Source organism: Triticum aestivum, chromosome 6A (genome assembly GCF_018294505.1).
Source record: "Triticum aestivum cultivar Chinese Spring chromosome 6A, IWGSC CS RefSeq v2.1, whole genome shotgun sequence".
NCBI lineage: Eukaryota > Viridiplantae > Streptophyta > Magnoliopsida > Poales > Poaceae > Triticum > Triticum aestivum.
The window spans coordinates 364,208,360-364,217,529 of NC_057809.1; positions in this window are offsets into that span (position 1 = coordinate 364,208,360).

Consider the following 9,170-nt stretch of genomic DNA (forward strand, 5'->3'; position numbering starts at 1 on the left):
CTTTCCTTCCGTTTGATCATTCTTTTATTTTACCAGAGTTCTTCATGAAGGTTCTACATGGTGGTTCATCAAGGATTTAATTCCTTCTCGAAGTGTTCATCAACATTCCTTTCAGAGGAGCTCAAGCATTCTTCTTCCTGCATTCCAAAGTGCAATTCTTTCTACCTTATCTTTTGGAATGGTGTTATGTCATTGTTGATTTTCCTTTCATGTTTCATGATTCACAAGTTTTCAAGAGTGACATATCTAAATCCTTCATCTTCTCTTTGCTCAAGACATCTTTTCAACCAATCTTTCTCTTCTTTGGAATTATCTTGGGTTATATTTCACCTTAAGCCTTCCCTAAGGGTTGCTGCTAATTATGGTGGTTATAAATGACCCAAGTTCTTCTTTTATCCTAGCGGTGAAATAAGTTTCTCGTCTCCTCATTCATATCAATCCAATTCTATTTCCCGTGAGTGGCAGGTGGTCACCTCATAATTTGATATGTTTTCCATAAGCCCACAACAAGCATAATATTTTCGTTGTTGATAATCCAACAACTCTGCTCTAGCCTTTGCTGTAAGCGTGCGCTGCCAAGATCTTGTTTTCTACTTCATTCATTCCATTCCATTCTCTCTTTTCTTCCTGAGGCATCATGATGTTGCTCTCTTCTACCCTTCTTCTTGTTCTTGTCAGGACCTTATTCTTTTCATGATTATCCATTTAACCGGAGTGTTGTGCCCTGTTGCTCAAGTTCTTTTTGCCTTATTAAGTCTTGCATCTCTTTTCAACCGCAGTGCTGTCTGAATTTGTTCTTCCTTATTCCTTTTTCCTAACAGAGTGTTTTCAACTTTGTTCATATCCGTTGTATTCTTTCTTTCAATGTGCTCAACCTCTCAAGGTTCTTTGGTCTCACTCATTTGTCAAAGAAGCAACTTAGTTTTACCTCTTCTTTTTCCTCCGTTTTCCCTCCGGTGCCATTCTAGATCTCGGGACGAGATCCTCTCGTAGTGGTGGAGTGTTGTAACGCCCCGAGACCGATGTGCCAGGTGTCCTCCAGTTATTCACTGTTGTTGCCTTGTCATTTTCTTGCGTGGCGCATCTTGTCATGTCATCATCCGCATTGCATCATCATGAGCCCAGACCCACTTGCACGCGCCCGCGGCATGTCCGAAGTAGTATTTTATAAGTGGCCGAAAAATGTTCTCGGTTTGGGTTGAAAGTTGGCGTGTGGTCTTATTATAGTGTAGATGGACCGCCTGTCAAGTTTCATTGCATTCGGAGTTCGTTTGATAGCCCAACCGTTAAACTATAGCGACATTATAGTCGGTCTAACGTCGGACGTTTTCGGTCTCCGCAAACAGATGTTGCGCCCTCTCTCTCTCTTCTCCCCCTCGCAGTCTCGCCACAGCCCACCTAGTCCATCCTCCTTCCCCTCTTCGCTTCCGGAGTTGTCCGAAGCGACCGCATGGTCCGAAACCCTCTCTGCTCAGTGCATCAAACCCCCTCGCGCGCGCGTCCGAAAAGTTGTCCTGGACCCGACCCAGATTGTCGCCACCGTTGTGTCCGGATCATCCCCAAACATCTACAAAACGTCATCGTTTTCTTATTTGGGCTCCCTAACTATTTTATTCGCGACTGTCCGATTACGATCGTAGGGATGAGGTAGCCCTAACCTAATCCACCTGGTGTATATATATAGGTCCAACCCTAACTTCTAGGGAGTCTGTCCCATCATTCCTCCTCGCCGCCGCCACAATCAAATCCCACATCGGGATCCTCCCTGATCCCCTCGTCCACCTCCTCCAACCAGCACCGTTCGCCCGATTCCCCTACCACCTCAAGCCACCGAGAGCCTTCCAACCACTGCTTTCACGTGCCCCTACCCCGAGCTCCTCTTGTGCTCCTCCCTGCTCCCTCGCTCTCGATTGGATCAAGGGGAGGAGCCCCTCGACCCCGCGTCACCGCCAACCTCCACGCCGGCGAGCGAACCAGCAGCCACCAGATGAGCGCCAGCCTCCTCCCTGTCATTCTTCCTCCTTCCCGTGCTCCTCCTCCTCTCTCATTTCCACTCTCTGTCCAGGAACTCAGGCAGCGGCCATGGCACCATCCAGCAGGAGCTTTGCCTCCCCTGCGACCTCTGCCTGCCCTCTGACTCGATCCGGTGGGTCTCGAGGATCTTGCTGCCCAGGTCCGCTTCCTCGGGCCACGACCAGCATCGCCGGAGCCTCTGTAGGAGCCGCGCCTATCCGCTACTACTCCTTTTCATCGAGCCGCCCAAGTCCTAGGATGTCGTCGCCCCGCCAAGTCCCAGCACCATGTCCCGCTCCCGTTGGCCGAGCTCGACCCTTCCTCCGGCTAGATTGGTCTCCAGCAAGGCCGGATTCACCCGTCTGCTCCATCCCCGTTGTCCCGCCGGAGTTCCCCGCCTCGTTGCTGTCCAGCAGCGCCATCGCCCTATTTTCCCCTGCAACGAACGAGGAGTCCAGCTGCTCGCGTTGACCCGATCCGTTGCGTCGGCCTGCCTCCCATCCACCACCTGAGGCCCAGCGGACCACGTCCAAGCCCAGCAACTACCAAGGCCGGCCTACCTCTCCACTAGACGGGCCTTGGCCCATGTGAGCAACCTCTCCAGCAGGGACCGCCTCTGTGAAGCCCAATGTGAGGAAGCCCATCTTCGGTTGCTCCTGTAGAGCCCAGTTCAGGCTAGTTTTGGCCTGACTCATGTTTTTTTCCTCGGACAGATTTATCTATTTATCCATGAGTTTACAGATTTACAGAAAACCCCTTGCACAGCATGCATATAATAACTCATAATTTGTGCATCGGATTAAAATGAATTATATATGAAATATGCTTAGTTTTTCATCTAGTTTCATAATATGTCATTTTCATCCATGTTTAGAATGTTTAAAATGTTGTTTGCATATAATTTGCCCCTATGCCATGTTAAAGTGCTTTAATTCATAACTAAATAACTGTAACTCGGATTTTAATAAACTTTATATGTAAATGGGGTAGAATTTTGCCTAGTTTAACATGGTGGCATCATCTTGCATGTTTAATAACCATAAAATATGGTTTAGGGCAGAACAGTACCAAACCTTAAAATATGCACATGAGGAGTTTCCGGACTTGTTGTTTGTTGTTCCGGCCTCATTTAAACTTGCCTAGATAGGTAGTTTTGTTTTGCTTCACCTCTTGCCATGCTAACAACATTTAATATTGTGGGGTACATAAACGAGATCGAACTAAATAAATTGAATGTGGTGTTTCGTCAATATGCAACGGAGTTGCATATTGAGCTCCACTTAATTTGTAGGGTTGTTTGCGCACTTTGCCATGCCATGCTTCTTTCAACCGGACACGCATCATACTCGGTTGTGCGTCTTGCCATGCTTATGTGGTGGTTGTTTACTATGTCGTTTGCTTTCTTTCCGGTGTTGCTCCTTCGGGTTGGTCCCGATAATGTCGCGTTTGTGAGGATTCGTTCGTCTATGTCCGTTTATCTCCTTCATGGACTCGTTCTTCTTCACTACTAGGGAAAAGGCTAGCAGCAGCGCGGGTTTGAGGGCTATCAGCAGCGTGGGTACCCGCGCTACCAATAAGGCGCTACAGCTAACGTATAGCAGTAGCGCTGGTTCACCCGCGCTACTGCTACACAAGTGTTGCAGCAGCGCGCTTAAAGGAACCTCGCTGCTGCTAATAGCTATAGCGCGCTTCCCCTGTGCACGCTACTCCTACAACCGCGCTGCTGCTAACTTTTCTGCACTCGCTACTGCTAATTTTAGTAGTTTTTTGTTTTTTTTCGGCATATTTGTTTTGTATTTGAACAGGCTTTATAGAAGAATCTTTAGCACATACAAATGTCATCATGATAAACATACAAATGCCTATGAGACCACAAATCTAATCATAGCATATACATACAAATAGTCTCGTCATAATCATCATCCAACACAAAGTGGTATCTTATCATCATCTCGAAAATAGCGATAAATGCAAGTCTCGAATACTTGCAACTACAATGTAATCCATCTAAACAAAGGTATACGTGAGAAAAGCTATCACTATGAGTGAGAGCGGAACTATGCAGTACATGAGATGGCGGTTACGAGTCCTCTCTCGCGCTAGCGTGAACCTCAAGTAACTAGCTTCTCCTTCTTGTCTGCTTTTGAAGCCTTTATGGCTGGCGTCCGAGAACCCATTCACTTGCGCCTGACATTCATGCCACTCGTTGTACACCCCCAGAACCTTCCCTTTGTACACGACATAGCAGTTCCATCTCGCCATCAAGAAACTAGGTACCTGTTAGAGATGCATGTTCATGAAGAGGATGTACAATCATATATATGCAACAAAATATACTAGAGAACACCCAAAAAGAAAGGGTTAGCAACTATATGCAACATACAGTATGCAAATTAATTAACTAGAGGTACGCAGGTCATCATACGCAAACTAACAAAGTAGCATTACGCAAGTTCGGCAGGGATCGTGGACATCACAAAGTTGCATCACTACAAATAGTATACAAGTTCAACCGACACATATCATCATCATCGGCACCATAAATAACTAGAAGTTCCATCCTTCCATATCATCGAGGATGGACCCTAGCTTCTTGAACAGCGTGAGGTCTAGACATTGCATGCCTATGCAAGTTCGGACGTCAGCTCGCGATATAGGGCCGTGGTGGAACATCCCCTTCTCATCGACGACTTCTTTCATGATGATCGTCGCAATGTCGCTTTGGATGCGAAAGAAGTCATTTCTAAGTTTATAATCCGCTTCTCCATGAGATTCTAGCCACTTGTGGATATGATCATCATTTCTGCTTCTCATGCGAAGCTTTTGGTGATCCGTGTTGAACTGATTCATGAGATGGAGGATGTACAATCCATCCTTCTTGCTTGGTTTTGGGACTTGGATGCAGGAGAAGTTAGTTTTATGCGCGAAACCCATCTTCTTGTTCCTTTGTTTCCTGATCTGCATGTGGCCACCTCTAAAGCTGAAGCCTTGGAGAGCATCATCTAGAATATTCATTATGTGGGTGTAGTCTTTTTTCTCGTAGTCTCTGGAAGGGTCAAAATACACGGCGTGGGAGACTTGCGGATAAAGAACGATAAGGACGGCGCGCCCGTTGCTACGGGGAAAAGACACCTCAAATTATTCCCCATAGAGAGAGAAGGAATGATTGAAATGTATGAAAGGGTTGTTCGAAACTGACTTACTTTGGATGAGAAGGCACGAGGACAATTTCCCGGTCCTTATTCTGTACCATGAAGTTTTGGAGGTAGTCCCTAGCAGTTTCACGCTCAAAGTCGCCGAGACTCAAGAAAGACTCGTGCATGTAGTACGGATCCGCCACACAGATTTGCGAGACTTCTTCACTGTTCATGACAGAGCTCATATGTTGCGCAAAAAGGCGGAGAATTGTAAAATCAAGCCGCCTTGTCAGAAACATCTCAAAGATATGGTCAAACCGTAGGAAGAACACCTCCACGGGCCGTGTCTCGACGTAGCACTTCCCCTCAGGCACACGAGCCACGTATGTCGGATATCCTGGATCCTTTGAGGCTAGTAGGCTTTTCTCAGTCGACAGCACATGGTCGTGCAGTCTCCTGAGATCCCTTGATAGTGCCTCCAGTGGTTTCGGCGGTAGCATCGGCTCACCCGTGAGATGGAACATGGCCGCACCTTTCACGGGTACACGCTCTTCAGAATGCATCGTTTGGCTGCTATGTGCTCTGGCTTGTTTGGAGGCAGCTATCTTCCCCGATCTCTTTCTCTCCATTTTCTTGGGCACACCTTCTAGACCCTTCCTTAACCCCTACCCCAGTGTTCCCGGGCTAAGTACTGTACGTCCCTCGCGCTGGGATAGTTGAGCCTGTGTTGAGGCGGCATCTTCAGGCATGTCCTATGAGGATTTCATGAAGAGAGACTTTTTGCAATCCCTACTACGACCTTCCTGCCCAGGCATGTCATCCATATCCTCATTAGCAAGCCGATAGCCCGATTAGTCATATGGTTGACTCATCAATTCTATGTCACAGTCATACGCGTTTGTATTGAGGAAATCCATAGGGTCGACCTCCGTCTCATCATCCATTCTCTGTTCTACATGACAAATTACATCAGCCATCACTATTGCACCCCCTTCATCATGTCGTCCGCCGCTCTCACCCGGCACTACATGAGCTGGTAATTGCATAGGCGGGGTGGTGGTCTCCGCACATGCTTGTTGATGTGGTTATTGGTGTGCTCTCGGCCGGCTCCAGACGAATAAGATTCTTCGGCCATAGCAGCACCCAACCCTTGCAACTTCCAATCCATGGCGGGGTCTCATCGTCCGCTCCCATATGCTGTACTGGAGGGGGCAAATCCTCGTGCCCCGATTTCACACTTGACAAGCTAACCCTGAAGTGCCCAAGAGGGATCGGCTGGTTGTGGAACGTGGGTTGCAAGGGGTCCATTATCATCCCCTTTCCCACGTCCACCTTCTGGCCTTTGATCAAGTAGAGCATGGTGCACGGGGTTTCTTTCGCCTGCAAACACATATGTCTGTGGCGTAAAACATCCGAAAGGCAACAAAAATGGAATATTATATCTATATGTATGTTGGTGCGACATGTAATTACCGTGATGGCGTCGAGCTCAGCCAAAGACAAAGGTCCACCGAGCGTGCCAGAGACTGAGGACGGGCTGCTATGAGCGGGAGCGGCTGCGGGAGGAGGCTCGGTTGCGTGAGAAAGTGATGGTGCGATGGTGTTGTTGTTCATGGAGTTGCTCCCGACGAAACTGGGCAACGGGAAATCATGTACCGTCTTGTCTGGATTTTCCTTCGTCCAGTTGATGATAACTGGAACCAAGTTAGTAGCAAAATCATTTCTGTAGGCAGTTACTGCTGCATTGACTGCCTGCTGTAGCAACTCATATTTGTCCTCGGCTGCTTTTTTCGCGTCCTCAGCTGCTTTTTTCTCGACCGCAAGCTTCACCTTCGCGTCGATGTCTGCCTGACTAAACTTCTTTTTCTGCTTCTTGGCCTCTGGGCCCTCGTTGTAAAACACCTTCCATGTGGCTCCATCTCCAGCGCCGTGCACACGACCATATTGCGGCCGCTGGTGCAAAGGGAGTCCCTTAAGTTCGTTCAAGGCCCGGTTGAGAGGGGTGTCCCACTTGGGCCTCATCGGAGAAGTAGGGTTTTCGGCTGCAAGCTGGTGTTGCTTCTCTAGTAGTCTAATCAATTTACTCGTGATCTTGTCCGTGTAAAAAACCTTTTTCTCCTTGTCCCACTTGTAGCGGGCCCTGATGAAGTCATGCTCCAAGGGGTTGGTGAACTTCGCGAAGGGGTCTGGGAGACCCGCGGCTTCACGTTTCACATCCTCCTTATCCCATATGGGCCTTTTACCGAGGTAGCCACGGCTTCCGAGGCGATGCTTCCCCATGTTCCTTTGCTGAAGGCTCTTGAATTTCGCAGCCTTAGCCTTGGCATCCTCGGTAGCGCAAGTGTCCTTGAACTTTTGGAACTCCTCTTCCGTAAGTGTCAGATTTTCCTCCAGAATCTTGGACAGGGGTTCCTCAGCCTCAATAGCTCGTTTCACCCTCGATTTCCAGGAGGCCAAATCATTGCTGAACATGCCCATGGCGTGATTGTTAATCTTTTTCATCTTCGGATCATCCCACGGTTGTTCTATGTTATCATCCCGATCGGGGAACTTGAATCTCTTGTGCAACTTCGTTAGGAGCAACTGCGTCAAATGTTCTGTACTCCTTAAGTCATCGTCATTGATGCTCGCGCATTCCCGTAGGATGCATCCTACTTGATTCCCATAGCACTTGCGAGGTTCTTCTGGCTCTAACGGCTCAAACTTGCCAGGTGCCATCTTTGTGATCACAAGTCGTCCAATCCCTAGTTTGTTAGGTTTACGTATCCTCGTCTTCTTATGCCTCTTTTCGGTACCGGCATCGACGCCGGTATCTTCCCCGACGGTACCTTCCCCACCGGTATCTTATCTGCATCTTGGTCAGAAGGCCCAGTTTCTTCGTTGTTCAACATGTTTCCTATGATTAAGTGTCCTCATTTATTTCTAAAAGTATGAATAAATGAGAAATGAGATAAAAAAGAAATCTATGTGCCAGCACTCGATATGCCGACTATGTAGCACAAATCATGCCTTTATTCACGGGAAATTTCGGCATGACCTTTGCTAAAAAATGGACATATCGAGCGCCTGAAATTCACCGGAACGGAAATGAATCAACATTCCGGCGTAACATAGGCAACTCGGATCATTTACCAAAACATGACATGTCCAAAACATGACATATCCACATATCACATGTCCAGTTCAAATTTGCATATAAATTCTTAACTAAATAGATAACCTAATTAACATAACTAAAACCTAAGTAAATTAACCCTAGCTAGCAGAGAGAGAGAGAGAGGGGTGGTTTATAGAGGGTGCATGGGGAGGAGGCAGGCCAACGACGACCGAGGTTGGGAGGGGAGGAAGCAGAGGAGGGATGCGAGGGCCGACGGGTCAGGGGCGAGCGCCGGCACCGGGGGCGAGCGCGCCTGGGTCGGGGGCGGCGGGGTCGGGGCCGAGCGCGCCAGGGTCGGGGGCGGCGGGGTCGGGGGCGAGCGGGCCGGGGTCGGGGGCGAGCGCGCCGAGGTCGGGGGCGGGCGGGGCGGTGCGATGGGGCCGGGGAAGAGAGAGTGGGGATTTGGGGGAAAAGAGGCGGGATGAAGCAGGGAGAGGGAGAATTTTGGGTTAAGTGGACGTAGCAGTAGCGCGTTTACACGAAACGCGCTACTACTACCTCGACTAGTTGTAGCGGTTTTCTGCAGAAACCACTATTGCTACCTTGACTAGCTGTAGCGGTTTTCTGCAGAAACCGCTACTGCTACCTTGACTAGCTGTAGCTCTTTTTCACTAAAGCGCTGCTGCTATAACCAGTTTCCCTTTTTCCTTTTCCTCAGCATAATAGGAACATATATATTACATCATTGGACCCTTGCATAATAGTGGCTAAGTGTGTATACAAAATAGGAACATATATATATTACATCATTGGACCCATGCATAATAATGTCTAATTAAGTGTGTATACAAAATAGGAACATATATATATATTACATCATTTGACCGATTCCTCAGCGCTGACGTTTTCGTTTTTGAGTCAGC